The sequence below is a fragment of the Taudactylus pleione genome, unplaced genomic scaffold (genome assembly GCF_031769625.1).
Source record: "Taudactylus pleione unplaced genomic scaffold, aTauple2 ptg000265l, whole genome shotgun sequence".
NCBI classification, from domain to species: Eukaryota; Metazoa; Chordata; class Amphibia; order Anura; family Myobatrachidae; genus Taudactylus; species Taudactylus pleione.
In genome coordinates, this window is record NW_028284667.1 from 3,606,387 (window position 1) to 3,625,633 (window position 19,247).

General features: G+C 37.0%; 1 pseudogene; it reads left to right on the forward strand.

Annotated features, from left to right (window-relative positions):
* The first annotated feature begins 233 nt into the window (after nucleotides 1-233).
* LOC148513967 (uncharacterized) lies at nucleotides 234-18,668 on the forward strand (annotated as a pseudogene).
* The last annotated feature ends 579 nt before the right edge of the window (nucleotides 18,669-19,247 follow it).

Below are 19,247 nucleotides of genomic sequence, written 5' to 3' on the forward strand. Positions count from 1 at the left end.
GCCATCCCTTGCAGTCAAGTACCTGCAACTTTTTTGTCCCCACAAGTAAATAAATATCCCACAACAGTACTGGAGATATGCTGCTGTGTATGAGCAGTTGTATCTCTCACACTGCCCTAGGGGCTTATTGCTCAGCTACAGCACAGCCCTTACCTTTGCGGTGCGAGTGAGTGCTTGTGCCTGTAGCTGGGTTGGGAGTCTGAGTCAGGACAGAGGCAGTGGCAGAGACTGGGATGGGTCCTCCGGGTATAGGAATTAATGTGGGAGCAGCTATGTGGCACACAGCAGCAGCTCTCAAGGTAAGGCAATGCCCAAACTGCCTGGCCTGGGCAGAGCTGCTGCTGCTGCTCAACCAGTCAGCAGTTGTCTATCACACTCAGAGAGACTGTCTGACTGGTCTAAAGCTGGAGGAGGAAGTGGAAGGATGGAGGTGAGTACTCGTCACCTGGGGGAGGAGTGGAGGAATACAGTGTGCTGGTTTATTTTAGCAACTGGCCACGGACACAGGGGGGCAGGTTGGCAGGCCCCTAGAATCTTTGGGCCCTCGAGCAATTGCCAAACAAGCCCAATGGAAGACATGGACCTGAGAGGGAGGACATGTTACCTTACTGCAGCACACTAAAGAATGTTTTTAATTTAATGCAAGTCAGGTCATATCCATAATTAAATTACCTGAAAAGCAGCTAGAGAAACTGAAGAGGAGATAAAACTATGCGATTCCGTGAAGCATGTAAAATTTCTGGGCATTTTCGGAATGTAGAAACCGTATGTAGAAGAGGAGGACATGTTACCATCTTATTGCAGCACACTGGAGAATACTCTTAGTCTTATGCAAGCTACTAAAACCATTTGAAAATATAATGTACTGTACACATTTAGTTCAGACACTGCCAAACTAAGTTTGTTCAAATTGTAAGTAAACAACTGGAAAAGCAGCTAGATAAGCTGAAGAAGGAGGTGAAACTAAGTGATTCGGCTTAGTATGTTTGTCAAATTATTTATTTGCATTATCAGTACCAAAGGGTTTGCAATTGAATCAGTACAATTTGGCAACCATGTTTGAATCTGCAGTAGGTTTAAGTCTTATGTAATATCTTTCATTTCAACTGACAAAGAGCTTCGGAGATGCAAGATCTCCTTGCAATCAAGTTGTCAGCCCAAGTTCCTCATGGCATAACGACATCTCCTGCAAATGCTGCAGCCAGGAAAAAATCTGGCCTTTTCCAAAAGACCCATTGTTGATGATGATAAGGCAAATATTGACACCTCTAAGCTAGGATCTGGGTTTGTTGTGGACCCAGGGTGGAAATAGGAGCAGAAACCTGAACAGGTTTAAATTGAAAAGTGGGTTTTTTAATGGGGGAACTTACAGACATGTACACGGATAATAAAATAAAGTCCAGAATATTAAGAAGAGGGTGATGATTAGAAACTGTAGGTAAAGGTGAGGTAAAATCCGGAGAGGTAAGGGAGTAATTAGAATAGCAGCAGCTGATGAATTAAGTTGTACTGAGATGGCTCAGTGCAGAAACAGAGAGCTAGGTAAATCGTGGCAGTGTAGGTTCAGGGTTAACTGTACACACAGGTCCTTTTGGCAGGAAAAGAGTAAGTAGAAGGTGCAGGATGGTTCGGGAGCAGACAAAGTGGTGCAGGCTACTCAGACACAGGAATCCAACAGGATTCCACATTGCACTGGCAACTATGGTAAACTCTGAACTCCCTTAAGTACCCAGTGCAGAATTGTGATAGATCAGAGAGAGCATGTGACACACCAGGACTGGAGCAACTAAGTCACATGACCAGAGGCAATTTGGCGGCACCCATACCAGAGCGGAATGGAAACACCACCAGGCCTACCTCAGCCAGAATGACACAGTTCCTGCAGAACACCTCACACAGCCAATGCCCGCTGCCAGACACCAGCCCCTCCACCAAAAGGACCACACCACAGCACCCTTACAGGTAATACCTGTTGTCCCTTATACCAAGAAACTCTGGTTGTGACATTCTACCATGACTCAATCTGACACAGTAAATGACAACAGAATGGTGAAGGATTACTTTAAATATAATATACAAATTAGCATCTCACACAGTCCCTTTTGAATATTTGGACAAACAACAAGGCAATTTGTAGTCCCTTGTACAAACTAGGTATGGTTAACTTTCTCTGCCTACCCTCCATTGTGTGCTTGGGAAGCGTGTATAGCACAGCCAGGAACTTGGTGAGTGATTGTTGTAAGAGACTACATCCATAAATGTTGAAAATCTGATGTTCCTAAAAATTAACTATAAATTCTATTCTTTTTCCACCAATTACAACAGAGAGACTTTTGTAACAATGGATTTAAGTGGGGATGAGCTAATTTTGTGTGATGATGATATTAACTGTGATGAGGGTGATGACCAACTAGATGTTATCTTTAGTGGGGGCCCAAACAAACCCAAGCTCTTCAGCCACAAACATGGCATTTACTATTGCTGAAGTGTTTGTTTTGTTTAACTGTGAATGTTCTTTTTAATATACAACATGAACATGGGTGGGCCAAGATTGTGTTTGTTTGACAGGCATCATATATTATTGTACTTTCCTGAGCAGTTTTGTCCCCAAATCAAAATTATATTTATACCAATTAAATTTCTGACTTCATAAACACAAGGTTACAGTCTCCACACAATTCTCACTACTATGCTCCCATATCTTGAACGTGAATAGTGATGGAGATAGTATGAATATGTGTAAACTAATTTGGCGAATTAAGGAGTCAGTACATTATCAAAGCCAAACCAAATTTATGGAAATACTAATAGGTGCCCTCTGGTAATGAGATTCTTTTTTATATATGCAATGTTTAAAATGTTTGTCCTTGTCCTGCATTGTTTTGCACTGTAAGTAACTGTCTTCTCCTTTGCTCATTTGTTTATGTAATGTACTTTGTAAGGTGCATCCAGAACCCTTGTGGCACTATATAAATAAAGGATTCTCCTTCTTCTCCTTCTCCTTCTCTTTCCTTCTCTTTTTATTATTCCTCCTAATTGATTTATCAATTCCCTTCACCTCCAATCACCTACAGTCAGGTCCATAAATATTGGGACATTGACAGAATTTTCAGATTTTGGCCTCTATTCACCACCACAATGGTTTTGAAATGAAGCAAACAAGATGTGCTTTAACTGCAGACTTTCAGATTTAATTTGAGGGTAAATACATCCAAATCGCGTGAACAGTGTAGGAATTATAACAGTTTCAATATGTGCCTCCCACTTTTTAAGGGGCCAAAAGTAATGGGACTATCAACTCAAAAGCTATTTCATGGACAGGTGTGGGCTATTCCCTTGTTATTTCATTATCAATTAAGCAGGTAAAAGGTCTGGAGTTGATTCTAGGTGTGGCATTTGCATTTGGAATCAGTTGCTGCCAACTCTCAATATGAGATCCAAAGAGCTGTCACTATCAGTGAAGCAAGCCATCATTAGGCTGAAAAATCAAAACAAACCCATAAGAGAGATGGCAAAATCATTAGGTGTGGCCAAATCAACTGTTTGGATCATTCTTAAAAAGAAAGAATGCACCAGAGAGCTCAGCAACACCAAAAGACCCGGAAGACCACGGAAAACAACTGTGGTGGATGACAAAAGAATTATTTCCCTGGTGAAGAAAAACCCCTTCACAACAGTTGGCCAAATCAAGAACACTCTCCAGGAGGTAGATGTATATGTGTCAAAGTCAATCAAGAGAAGACTTCACAAGAGTGAATATAGAGGGTTCACCACAAGATACAAACCATTGGTGAGCCACAAAAACAGGAAGACCAGATTAGAGTTTGTCAAACAACATCTAAAAAAGCCATTACAGTTCTGGAACAGCATCCTATGGACAGATGAGACAAAGATCAACTTGTACCAGAGTGATGGGAAGAGAAGAGAAGGAAAGGAACTGCTCATGATCCAAAACATACCTCCTCATCAGTGAAGCATGGTGGTGGTAGTGTCATGGCCTGGGCATGTATGGCTGCCAGTGGAACTAGTTCCCTTGTATTTATAGATGATGTGACTGCTGCCAAAAGCAGCAGAATGAATTCTGAACTGTTTTGGGCAATATTATATGCTCATATTCAGTCAAATGCTTCAGAACTCATTGGACGGCGCTTCATAGTGCAGATGGACAATGACCCGAAGCATACTCCAAAACCAACCAAAGAGTTTTTTAAGGCTAAAAAGTGGAATGTTATGCAATGGCCAAGTCAATCCCCTGACCTGAATCCGATTGAGCATGCATTTCACTTGATGAAGACTAAACTGAAGGGAAAATGCCCCAGTAACAAGTAGGAATTGAAGACATTTGCAGTAGAGGTCTGGTAGAGCATCACCAGGGATGAAACCCAGCATCTGGTGATGTCTATGCATTCCTGACTTCAGGCTGTAATTGCCTGCAAAGGATTTGCAATAAAGTATTAAAAAGTGAAAGTTAGATTTAGGATTGTTTAGTTTGTCCCATTGCTTTTGGCCCCTTAAAAAGTGGGAGGCTCATATAGAAACTGTTGTAATTCCTACACCGTTCACCTGATTTGGATGTAATTACCCTCAAATTAAATCTGAAAGTCTGCAGTTAAAGCACATCTTGTTTGTTTCATTTCAAAGCCATTGTGGTGGTTCATAGAGGCCAAAATATGAAAATTCTGTCACTGTCCCAATATTTATGGACCTGACTGTATATTGGCCTGATGTAATTTTTGTTAGTGAAGTTTGTTATCAACTTATTGATTTATTATCTTTTCTAGTAGACTGTTACTCTGGCTAAAATTGGAATTGGTATGAAATACCGCCGTCCGCAGTGGAATCCCGACAGCGCTGGAAATCCCGATCATCGATAGGTAAGTACTTACTAACCTAACCTAACCCTCCTTAGGGGTGCCTAACCCTAACCTCCCCACCAAGTGCCTAACCCCTTCCCCACTGCCTAAACCTAAGTCCCCTGGGGGCGTGCCTAACCCTAAGTCCCCCCGGGGGTGCCTAACCCTAACCCTCCCTCCCCCTAGCCTAACCCTAACCCTCCCGGGGGGGTGCCTAACTCTAAACCTAACTCTCCCCCTCCCACAGCTGTCCACTCACAGCGCCCGGCATCCCTTCGATCGGGATGCCAGGCGCCTGTCTACCGGCATCAAGAAAATGTCAGGCGTCTACATCTAGATGCCCACCATTTCACGTTGCCATGATATGACAGTCGGGAAGCCAGCTGTCAGTATTAAGGCAGCTGGCTTCCCGATTGTATACCCTGAAATCACCTGCATTGGCATGAGGCCTGTGATTTGCTGTTTGGATTAGTGTGTTGGTAATATGGGCCTGATTCAGAGCCACTCGTAAGCGGCCGCTCGTTCACTCCGAGCGATGTTTGCCCAACTGCGCATGCGTACGGATCGTTATATGCATGCGCGAACCAGTCAGTGAGGCCAAAATTCATGTGCTCGCAAAATAGCGAAAGCCTGATAATTTGAGTGACAGAATGAGGTATATGTGGGTGGTAACAGGGGAAGGTGCTTGCAAATGGGGAGTGGAGATCCAAACGCAGGCGTGCTTAAAGGTCAAAACGGGCGTTTTATGGGTGTGCATAATTAAAACAGCAGCGTCATTGACCATGTCACTGGGTTATTTAATAACCAGAACTGCTCGCAAAATTGTGGTAGCAAAAACCAACCACAAGAATAGCGAGCAGTTCATACCCTGTTCGATGTACTCGATGAATCTAATAAATAGCGGACATGACGTAGGATGCGAGCGGCCAGGGGGTGTAGTTTCCCAAAAAACGACCGCAAGTTTTGTTCGCTCGTTCAGACCTAGAGGCGTGAACAGACAGCAAACAGCGAATGGTTCATTTGAATAGCCACCGCTATTTTTTTGTGGACGAGTGAGAGCTAATTGCGTCCGGCTCTGAATCAGGCCCTATGTTATATATTATACTAGGCTTTTAATTTTAGGCTACTAGTTGTTGAATAATGAAATCATTCTATAGGGTCATATAGTTTATTAAACTGCCATCCTTTCTGTCACTACCACCATGTTTCATAGATGTGCTATATTCTTTTTAACTGCCATGTGATGGTGCCACTGCTATGCTATTTAGTTTAACCAGCCAGTTCACTGCAACCTTTGGCCAATATTGGTGAAAACAATGTTGTGAGCTGTGAGGTGGTAAAAATACACTGGAAATTAATGCTGTTAATGTTAATAATACTGTAGTAACACAAACAGGTCCATATTACATGATTATAGATGTTTTTTACACATAAAGAAATACCAAACAAATTTAAAGTAGTTTTGCCAAAACCAAAATACGATGATGATTTAAAACCAAAACATAGGGGTCTGCGCACATCTCTAGTATTTAATTAAATTAAGGGCCGAATTAATTTAACTGCGAAAAATGCAGTCTGGCAAAAAGCGCATTGAACTTGCCTCATTCGCCTTTTTTGATGCAATGTTTTCTCCATGCGCATCCCCACTTTTCACCCTTTTCAATTGTAAAACAGGCAAAAACATGGATAGGAGAATGTTTTACAAAGCGAAACTAGCGAAAAGGATATTTTTTTTGTGGAAATCAGTCTGTACCCCATAAAAAGCTTCAGTGACCCTGGGAATCAATATAGAATAGTAGTAGTAGTAGTAGTAGTAGTAGTAGTAGTAGCCCTAATAAAATGATTTAGTGCACTTTTGTTGCAAAGGGCTGTTACATGCACATTTGCATATGTTTTGAAAAATGATAGAAAACAATGTTTTTTTCAGAAAAATAAGTACCATAGTTATATTTTGGGTACCTCAAAATGGGTACTAGTATATTTTGATGTCTCTAAAATGAAGATTTAAAAAATCTCAAAAATACCACTGCTGCAGTCTCCTGCAATCTCAGAAATACCTGTCTCATCCATATAGCCCCCCAAAATATCAGACCCCCCCACATTTTACCCATTTTCAAACAGTTTTTAAATTTTTGCCCCAAAAGTGACATGTCATTTTTGGGGTGAATTAAGATAATTTTTAACATTTGTTTGGCTAATTAGTCATTAAGGGGGTGTCCAAATGTCCAAAGGGTTCTGAACCAAGTCCCCACATTTGTACCCCAAAATATGGATTTTGCAGTTCTTTTCTCCTCCGTTTTGCTGGAGGAATTTTTTCGCTTGTATTTGCCTATGGAGTTTTTGCCTAGGCGGAAACTCAGGGGAATTGAATACAGAGATACTTTGAAACCAGGCGAAAAGTGCAAATCGGCAAAAACTTTTCTCCAAACAGCACTTTTTGCAGCTAATTGAATTCAACCCTAAGTGTTATGTATAATAAAAATCAGTGATTATCATAGGCAGCTAGTGTTCTCTCCATTAGAGTGTACAAATGTCAGTCTAATGCATATAAAATAAAATGCGCTAAATATTGGGATTTGAATGTATTTTTGGGAATAAAAATTAATTCACAATAAGATGCCATATCTTTATGGAAAATATTGTACTTTTAGCACTTCCTAAATTTGCTGCAATTTAGCACCTTGTACAGTATATCATACTATACATGGATGACATGTAAAACAAAACTTAGATATGTGATATCAAAGGCAAATTTATAATTCTATTCTTTCTCTCTCTTTTAACATGGTATTAGAGTGAAATATTCTAAACATTTTAAGCAAATAAACTCATTATAGAGATGGCAGTGACAGTGATTTATATAACTGAAGTGGTGTGCTTTGTTTGGATTATATCAATTATCTTAATGTGCTGAAAGTACATGTAAAAGCAGGCAATTAATGGTCAGATGAGCTAATTGTAGTAATGAATTTTTAATTTTTCAGCAAAATAAAGTGTTATATTAAATTGCCTCAAGGCATTTAACAGAAATCTAGTTTTGGATTTAGCTGCAACTGACATAAGAGTTGGCTCTATAAAAACAACCAAATATCAATGAACTATTAATGAACTTCATGTTCATCCATTATAAATACAAAATGAAAAATGAAAAGTGAAAGACAAAAAAGAGAAAGTTTTAATGATATTTTAAAATCATCTGCTCAATAGTTTAGGAATAATAATAATAATAATAATAATAATAATTATTATTATTATTATTTATTTAAAACCAACTATTATCTCCAATGCAATTTCTGTACTCTATGTAAAATTTCCAACAAGACATTAGAACAAACACACCCACCAAAGACTGACACATAAGCTACCTACACACTATGCAATTATTGGGCCGATTTGCGAATAACCGGGTGAACGGCCTGATTTATTGTATAGTGTATATGAACGATCGTTCAGCATTTCACCGATAAAAAGGCTAGAAAACATCCACAAACGCATTAATTCGATTATCTGATATGTCGGTCAAGAACAAATATCTCAGCCTCAAATTCCCGATATCGAGCTCTGTGTGTGCATTTTTAATAATCTGCCCATATTTCCTGTGTTCTCCTGTCACTATGTCATAATCCTTGTGGGTGGACATATGCAAACTCAGTGTGGTGAAAAATCACTAGCTTCTATAGAAAAACTGCCTAATGTATAGCACAGATATTAGGGCTTTACATTTTTTTAAAAATCATTCTGTTCCTTGTCCCGACTAAAAAAAAATCTGACAGTGTGTAGCTAGCTATAGTTGTTGCTCAGATGCAAGAGGTATATGAAACTATCTAACTTAAAATTACTGTAAATATAACCAAGCAGAAGGCCAAATTAAACAAATACAGTCAGTGGTATAGTTACAGCATTGCTATTATTTTGTATTGCTGATATGTAAGAATTGTTCTGCAGTACCAGAAAAAGGAAATGAAAAGCTTGAACAAAACAGAATATAAAAGAAAATAAGTGGGATAAGGTCAGAACTGAGAAAAAAGTAGTGAGTATGATTCAGTGGGGAGAATGGAACTAAAGTTAAAGGTGGATTAGTGGGAGTTGTATACGTGGGACTACTTTAGGCTTGAGTAAAGAGATGGATTTTTATACATCATTTAAATATTGAGAGAATCATATTGGCAATGGAAGCCAATCACATAGATGGGTAGCAGCATGGGTGAAGTCTTGTAGCCAAGACCATGAGAAGAATATTAAATAGTATTAAACGTGGAGCTCAAGATTTAATTGTTTGTTTATTTAAAAATGAGATTTGGGAGTCTGAAGGTGTGATATTTCTGAGGGATTTGTAGTTGAGGATGAGTAATGTGAATTTGATTCTGGACAATATAGGAGATATTTTAGAGACTTGCAGATTAGTGCACCAGAAGGTGAAAGAGGCATATTAGGCTTACCTTGACTTGCCTTGCTTTGTTTTTCCCTTTTAGGATGGAATGAAGTAGCGATAGATGGGTGAGGGTAATGTCAAATACTGTAGGAAAAGTTTGCAGTATTTCAGAAGTATGCTAGAAATATTACAAAAGTGTAGATGAAAGTAGAAACACAGTGATTCACTTTACTGACGAAGCAGACTTGATCAGTAACTCACATTGAAGTATAAAAAGACAAAGGTTATTAATTATCTTTACGTGTTTGTTGATATAAATCACTCAATGTCACAAATAAACTAATGAGTATAATAACTGCATAATACTGACTGGACTTCAGATGTAGAAACACGCAATCATATGACAACAGATAATGAGCAACCACAATGAGAGACTGGATTAACTAGGTTGGTCATCTGTGTAAAGCTATCACTGATGGTGCAACTCATGGTCAGGCAGTCCTGGCTGGGTACATGGCAAATCAAGCAAAGGCAGGCAAGGATCAAGCAAAGGTAAGGTCTAAGTACAAGACACAATTTTACAGTACACATTATGGCAACACATTGATTAAGCAGTGACTAGACTAGAGCTTAGGCAAGGTTCTGCTCCATGCTTCTGGTACACAAGAAGTAATATCCAGGATGAGACAACAACAAAATCCATCTAATAGTGTCAGATTGTTAGACATTAGAGTCTGCAGGCAGAGAAAATAATCAGATGCATAGCCAGAAGTCAGCAACAGATATTCATTCTATAATAGTGAGATGTGCATCAAGGATCAATTACGTAGCACGAACTGCTACTGTAGGTGAGATCTCATTTTATGGCACTATTGTTTTACTCTTAATTTTGAACCCCACTGCGCTGAATTTTATACCACATCAAATTTAAAAATGAGGCTGGATTTGGGAACCTTTTTATTTCTGGCTATGGCTTAAGAGACTTAGAGCCTGATTTAGAGATGTACACAAACCTGATGGTTTACGTATATCTCAGTTGGTGTGAGATGTCAGCCCTATTTTCAAGGCATGCAAAAGCCAGTGTCTGTGTCTTCCGATGCAGCTTCACTGGTCCCAGCAGTGTGAAAACCAGGGACGTGCGGCCAGTGTAGGCATACTCCTTCCCCTATCATACTCCCTGTCATGCACTAGAGTTTTGATATAAAAACTGTGTTTTTATACATATGTATGCGTATTATTGTGCCACCGCTGCATACAAAGTCGCAGTGGCTGAGCAATAGCATCCATCTCTCAATCAGGCCCTTGGTTTATTTTGTTGATTCTGCATATGTTTTGGCATTTGTTTCTCCTACTTTGAACAGTAAAAAAGTAAACAATCCTACTTTTTAAAAATCTGTATAAAATATCAATTAACTAAAACCATCAAAGAACACAGAGATCGATATGTTGATTCCCACATCATGAGGCAACAAGAGAAATACACTGCTCACTTATCATGCACAACATGATGACTGCTGGCATTTAAGATATATTTACCTGCAATTTATAATTTTTAGGAGGAGGCTGAAGTATTGCATGACCTCATATTTTACATTTTACAGATCAATATAAGTTATTAAAAACAAAAACTGCTAATATCATGCATTGCTTACAATCTTCATTCTAGTGTTTAAAAATACTTACTGAGTTAGAATGGTAAAAAAAATACTCTCAGTTTTCTAAGATTTTGCACAAAATTTCTGTTTTGTCCATACATAAATTATTCCACATTTTAGACATGTACAAGGCACATGAAATGGTAAACAATGGTGCTGTAATGATAACAAACATAATAATAAGTCCAAACATCTTGAAATTCCCTTCTGGGATAATCTTCAAAAAGCAATAACTTCAAAGCAATGCTCTTCGTATTATACTTACAAAGAGTAAGTGGGGAATCAGCATATCACACGGGGCATATTTATCAATTATCAGATTTTAGACCCAATATTTGTAATTCCTTATTGCTGCTTTTCTCTGCAGTAAGAAATTATATACCACACGAATGTATCAAAACTCACACTCAATGATAGGGGCTCTTAGAGATTGTCAAACATTGTTTAGATTTGGAGTGCCCTTTCTTACACCTTCTTCAAACCCCTTGATCTTTTTTAAAAGCAGATTTTGATGAATTGCTATAACTGCTAGAACTACTACTGGGGTGTTCCTGTTCTTCTATGGACTGATTCATGATTGGTTTGCCAGGACAGAATTTAAGATACTGTACTAGAAATTGTAATTGCAAAAACAGCAAGTGAAAGTACAAAGTTCAATTGATTTGATTCAATTGTTTTTATGCATGTTTTATGTGAAACATATAATTTATGGTTACATTATGCATACTATCTACTTCTTTCTGGCGCTCATCTTTTTAACCACACTTAAAGCTAGTTTTTATTGATTGAGCAGCCACACACAAACATTGCGCAGCACCGCAATTTTGTCACTTGCATAAAGGAGGAACCTTTATTGCTGATTACATTTGCTAGTGTCTGACCCTCACAGAAACACAGATTAAAGATGCCTGCATTAATTTCCACCATTTCTCCCACTTCAACCACCTAAAACTGTGTCTTATAGCACCTATCCCAACACCACTACAGCCAACAACCCTCTCCACTGCACTCTCCTGTGTAAACTTCTGCTAGAAATAATGAGGGAGGGACTTATATACAATCCAAAACTCGTCAGATTTGAGATTTCCAAGAAAATTACATTTTGCTTTATTTTGAGAACCAAGTTTGGTGGGATAACCTGAGCTGGTACTCGGTTCTACTCAGAAACCCCAATTTCCTTTCTGTCAGATTACTTCAAATCTGAACCACTCATATCTAATTCAAAACTATTGAAGTGTACATTCCATATCACTCCACACTAAATTAAATGCTCTAAACAAGGATGCTCTATGAGATTGAATTAGTTTCTATTTATCTGTCTGCAACAATAACAATGTTTGTGTATTCACTAGAGCAGTCATGAGTGCAGCACTTCAAATTAATTTATATAATCTACTATTATTTTTTGCAATATATTGACATAAGTGTTATTGCTTACTTATCTAACTGGACTATGTTACTGTGTATTGAAGTTATCTTTTTTTCTCTTCCTATTGGTTTTCAGCATTGTTTCAATTAGAGTTTTGCATAATGACATCACTATTTGCCATTTTGAACCATTTAATTTTAAATAGGGGATGGGCTTCAATTGATTTTTACCTTTTGTTCACTAATCAACATTGCTTCTTTTAGCTTTAGTAAACTTAGACAGTTTATGCAAGATATGTTGGAGTGCCATTTAATCTATCTATCTATCTATCTATCTATCTATCTATCTATCTATCTATCTATCTATCTATCTATCTATCAATCTATCTATTCAGTAAAGTCCCTTCTGTTTAAAGCATATGAGCTAACAGACCAAAAGACCTCAACCCATGAAAAAAGCATAGTCTGTGTAATTCCTAGTGGCGGAGGTGTTCTCAATTTTTTAGAGTCAGTGTAGGGACTGGCCACAGGGGAAGACTTTGACAGAGTTGGCCAGATAAAAAATGTATTGCAATATGTGGAACTAACATTTTCTGAGTTTAAATGAAATGCAGTTTGATGTAATTAGGTGAGTGCAGATCAAGTATGATTTTTGTTAATTAAAATGGTGTGGTCACATACCTTAAGCACTGCAGATGGTGTAGTATCATGGATTAAAGCATATTAGTTATATAAAATATTGTGATCACATTTTCTCTTGCATCATATTTTTCCATATGTAAAACAATTCTTGCAAGTTAATTCCCCAAGTGCCCTTTAATTGATATGCTTGTGGGAGGTTCTGTTTCTTCAATGTTATAAGCTAATAGATGTCAACCCATGAATGAAGCATATTCTGTGTAAACAATCTGTGTAATTCCGAGTGGCAGATTAGTTCTCATGTTTTTGTGAGTCAGTAAAGGGACTGGTGACAGCGGAAACTTTGACAGAGTTGGCCAGATTAACAATTTAGTGCATTATTTTGGAACCAACTTTATCTGAGCTTAAATTAAATTCAGTTTGAAGTGTAATTAGGTGAGTGCTAATATGGATTACTCAATAGAAAATGGAAGCTGAATGATCCAGACTATAATTGCATTGTAGCTTTATAACTGAATTCTACATTTCCACAAACATTTTGTTTTTTATTGTCTTGTATAAATATATTTGTAAACAAATATATTTGTAAACCAAACAGCAGCTGTTGGTGATTCATATGCATATGATAGTTTGTGGTTGGGATCTTTTAGAAGAAATAGAGACTTTAGCAATTCTGAAATATTATTGATATCTTCATCATAATCATGAGACTGGGATATTGCAATTAGGGGTGTATATTAGAAACTTCTAGCAGTACATATTATAAATAAATCTGCTAAATAAGGTAGATGACTTGTATTATTTATTTATTTATTACCAGTTATTTATATAGCGCACACATATTCCGCAGCATTTTACAGAGTATATTTGGCCATACACATCAGTCCCTGCCCCGGTGATGCTTACATTCTATGTTCCCAACCACATGTGCACACATATACATACTAGGGTTAATTTGTGTTGGGAGCCAATAAACCTACCAGTATATTTTTGGAGTGTTAGCTTGATTATATGATTTTGCTTTTTCTGTATGGATGTGCATAAAATATCTTAAGAAGACTCAATTGTGTACTGTTCTTTTTCTATAACATTTGTATGTGTATACTAATAATATTCTTACCCATACTTATGACACAAAATATACTGATGATGGAAATTTAGTTCAACATTGCTCATAGAGAAATGGTGACAATTAATTAGTATCACATAAAGAGAAGTGTAGTACTAAACTGGGAACAAGTTATGCTAGGATACAAACATGCAACATTACTACAACTGGTAGTACACAGAGTAGGAAAGCGAAGCAACAAACATTTTTTACAAGCTCCCATTACAGTAGTAACTACTTATGTCACCAAGTTATGGTCAAACAATGTTCCTTCGACAGATTAGAATTAAACCAGATTTGTATGAGTGTGTAGAATATAAGAAATATCCAGATGAAGTCAGAGTTAACTAGAAGGCTTGTATAGAACACACTTACCTTTATATATATTGACATGGTACAATTGTTTACTGGTTTACTCTCCTCTGAAGAGGATAAGACAATTATTATAGTGGTAGGATGGGAACAACAGTATTTTCAAACAAACAAAATATTCAGATATACCAACGTTAGATGAGGAATGGAAATAGTTGATAAAAGCATTTGTGATTCATTTTCCATGCCAGCTTAACTGAAGACAAATAATAATGATTAAACAGGTACCCACAAAATCAGTTAGAGAAAACTGGGTTAGGATAGAATGGTACAAAACTATGGAGGTATTGAGTAGATATTTGAACAAAAATATATTTTCAGTGCTTTTATTAAAGGTCTGACAACTAATATAAAAATGAATTTGACTAGTGAGTATCCCCTTTGGTGTACAAAAGACAAAGAGTATCTATCAACTTTGACAGGACATTATGAGGATAATTTGTTAACCAAGAAATCACAAATAGAAACTAAACTAATTAATCTATATGTTAAAGCAGCTCAAGCCACTTTTGATATGGCTGGCCAACAGTAAATTAAAAATGCTAATACCCATTGCCCAAAATTTGATAGATCACAAATTATTTGTTTTGAATGTAAGGGGAAGGGACACTTTGCTAGCAAATGTAAATGCCCCCAAAAAACTAGACAGTTTCTTTTTTAAAATATCATCACAGAATTTGAAGAAGGATCTTCAATGATGAGATAAATCAGTCCATGTTAACACTATGACATTAATATGTTGTGATCATAACTACCTATTTGAGAATTGGACACTATAAACATTAATTCTCATTTATATGGGGACTGCAAGATCATTTATTATAGAAAAAATTACTTTACCCACCGTAAATAATATCATACGTACAGTAGGTGTAGCAAACAAAATTATCCTCCTAAAAGAAACAAAAGAGGTAAAGATAACAATCCATACAATAACCAGTGATTGAGTACTCATTCCTATTAGCTGCAGATGTCCTGGCTAATTTGTTAGGAATATACTTATTGTTTAAACTTGGGTGTTCTGTATCCTGTACCCCAGATGGGGTATATTCACAAGTGCCAAATTTAAACCAAGAATTGGTCACTAATGCATTGCTTAGGGAGTCACCCAGCCCTGATATTCTGTAGCTTAATGCTCTTGTTATGAGCCAAGGCTCATCTCAGGGAAAGGTCCTGGTCATTGCCAGGTGACCTGGACATTGCATCACTACTCTGCAAAGCCCGATGGTCCTGCTGGTTGCAAGAAAACTGGTATCCCAGGCAGTTGCATGGAATGCTGGGCGTGTTGTAGCCTTGCAGCCTGGATGCTGATAGGCTGTCTGTGATTTGTGCAGGTTATCCTTATTTGTATCCACTTTGCACAAGGAACTTCAATAATTTTGCCATATCCGTATCTGATTTAAAAATATGGGAGCCATAGTAGCAAATCAGCTGTATACTTAATTAGTGCAGAACGACTTGGAAAAACAAGAGATGGTACATTTTCAGCTAGGGTTTGACTGAAGATTTTGAGAGTATTTACAGAGCCTTGGGAATCCAGGTCTATTGTGTGCCACAATATGTGAATGCAAAAATATATTGACTATATGGATGTATTGGAATTAAAAATAATTCAGAACACAAGTCAATTACTGAAAATGTGTACTGTTTGATGGAATTTGCATTAAAATAGGAGCAAGATTTCATACTATAAGATGCAATGCCTCAACAATTTTATTAATTGTTCTCAGGTCAAAACTATCTTAAAAGCTGCAAAGGTAAGCTTGATGCTCCAAAATCACTTTTGCTGGCATTGGCAAAGATGTCACTTTGACTGACTCATGCATGTAACATGGCTATTATTAGTCTTATTCAGACTTACTGGTATGTTTCCAGCTTTGCATCAGCTTCAGTCAGGTTCCATGTTTCCAGTATTATCTGCTTGCAAAAAAATGCGGGATGGCAAGTTAAGACAATACCATATTCTCTAAACATCAGGTCCTTTTCAAATCATACAAATTGATTTAATTCAGCTTCTAAAAGATACAATGCTTCAGTATGTTGTTTTCAGGGTGGGTCTCAGCATATGCTGTGGCTCGTACGACAGCATTAATTTATGTTAGAAACGCAAACTGGAATTTGGTTGTATATATGTGATAGCTTATATAATAAAGGAAAGGTGAGCACTACCATCAGTCCTGTGTCATGCCAACAGTAAAGCATCCTGAGACCATTCATGTGTGGGGTTGCTTCTCAGCCAAGGGAGTAGGATCACTCACAATTTTGCCTAAGAACACAGCCACAAATAAAGAATGGTACCAAAACATCCTCCAAGAGCAACTTCTCCCAACCTTCCAAGAACAGTTTGGTGATGAACAATGCCTTTTCCAGCATTATGGAGCACCTTGCCATAAGGCAAAAGTGATAACTAAGTAGTGCATGGAACAAAACATAGAAATTTTGAGTCCATAGAAATTTTGAGCTAGGAAACTCCCCAGACCATAATGTCATTGAGAACTTGTAGTCAATGCTCAAGAGGTGGGTGGACAAACAAAAACACACAAATTCTGACAAACTCCAAGCATTGATTAGGCAAGAATGGACGGCCAGCAGTCAGTATGTGGCCCTGAATTTGATTGACAGCATGTCATGGTTAATTGCAGAGGTCTTGTAAAAGAAGTGTCAACACTGCAAAAATTAAATATTTGCATAAACTTAATGTAATTGTCAATAAAAGCCTTTGACACTCATGAAATGCATGTAATATTACTTTAGTATACCATAGTAACATCTGACAAAAATGTCTAAAAACACTGAATGAGCAAACCTTGTGAAAACAAATACTTGTGTCATTCTCAAAACTTTTGCACATTGTTGTAGGTAAAGACTTACAAAGGGGAGATCATAAAGATTATTTGCCAGGAAATTCAATGGTAAAATGCATAAAAGGATTGCAAAAAAAAACACTTAATAAAAGTAAATGTTGGATTTGTACTCCACTACTTATCAGGGTAGCTGCAGACACACCTTTACTAGCTTATTTTATCAACAGCACAGATATGATACATAGAGAATGGTCTTGGTATAAGCAAACAGATAGGATTCACACCTGTTTTAACAAATCACCTTAATTGTAGTCTGTAGTGGATTTCCCTCATCTTAATATATGAGAATCTAGCTTAATTTATACCTTGACAATTGCTACAGGGAGGTCTAAGGTTTGCATGAATATATTTTATAAACAAGATATAGGTCTAATTTTTAGTTAATTTTAAGGGTAAATAATTTTAGTAAGCGCATTACATTTTATGGGACAAAAACTGGATATACAAATTGTACAGGATCATCTTTTGTATCTATGATGCTTAGTACCTGTTTATATATTAATCTAAGATCCTATTGATATTCAATAGATAATGTGGGCTTTGGTTGTGTATAATACCTTGTTTCAACTACAAAAGTATAGTTGTACTTTTGCAATGCAACTTGTGCAGAAGCAGCAGGAAATAATAAGGCTTTTGTATTACATTAATATGGGAGACATATATATACTAAACTGGTGGGTATTCTGTTACATAAGGGTATGTTTTTTTGTATGTAGAAATGGGCCTATTCATGGGTTTTCTTGGGAGCTAGTGTACGATGTGTATTTTCCTATGTACTTCCCTTTGTGAGCGTTACTGAGCACTTCGATCAATAACTGAGAAACATACCTGTGGAACATGGTTCCCTCTGATCTGGCATACCTGAAACCTCATAGCAAGAGGGAAGTAAAAAAAAAGTGATAAATCTTTTAGATTCTCAGAGTGTGAGCATACTTCTGGAGTACTTTTTCCATTGTCTACTATTTTCATGGTAGAAAAGGTGATTTCGGAAATATTGACTCTAATGGATCAGATGGTAGGAAAATTGATTGTCTCTATTAATCAGACAAATTCAAATTCAGAAAGTGGCTTTACAGAATAGAATGGCACTGGACCAATTGTTGGCAACTGGTACATGTGCTATAGAAGTTCAATAATGTTGTACATATACTGACAATATTAAGTAAAAAATTATTGGACATTTGAATAAAGTTAAGGAATTACAGAAAGACTTGAGAAAAAGAGATGCTGGAGAAGGTTGGGACCCTTTTTAATGATTAGGATCAGTTGCTCACTTTTCTTAAAATTAATAAAATAATAGGCATAGTATTCATAGGCTTCATGTGTAGATCAATAATTGGTGTATAATGTATCAAGGAATTCAGGAGGTTAAAAGTGAATAATGTAATTACTGTCCTAATTATAGAGCATGTTGTGTATACAACTTGCAGAACATGAATGAATATCTCACTGATGTGATGTTGAACATATTGGAGAATAATTAATTAGCTGTATTGATACTCTCTTAGTTCCTTAAAAATTTAGGGACATCCCCATGTGATGCGTTGAGTAACCGTTTTTACTACAGTCCCCTGTGCATCTATCCTCTCCTTTGTTGTGTGTTATTCTGAACCTCTTTAGTAATTTCAGATAAGAACCTTTTGATTTGTGTAATAGAATGCTGATAAGAATTAGCAGAAAGAGAATAGTATGAATAACTAAATACAAAATGGAAGCTGAATGATCCAGAATATAAATGTAATGTAGCTTTTACATTGAATTCTAAGTTTGCACAAGTTTTTTTTTGCCTTATATCAAATATTTGGAAACAAACACCAGCTATTGGTGAATCATAGACATATGAAAGATTGTAGTTGGGAACTATTAGAAGAAATAAGTTAGCACTTATGGAAATTTTTTTATATTTTAGTTGTAATAATGATATTGATTGGGAGACTGCCATGATAAATGTACGTATATTAGAAATTTTGATTAGCATATTTCTTAAACAAATCAGCTATATAAGGATGAGGAACT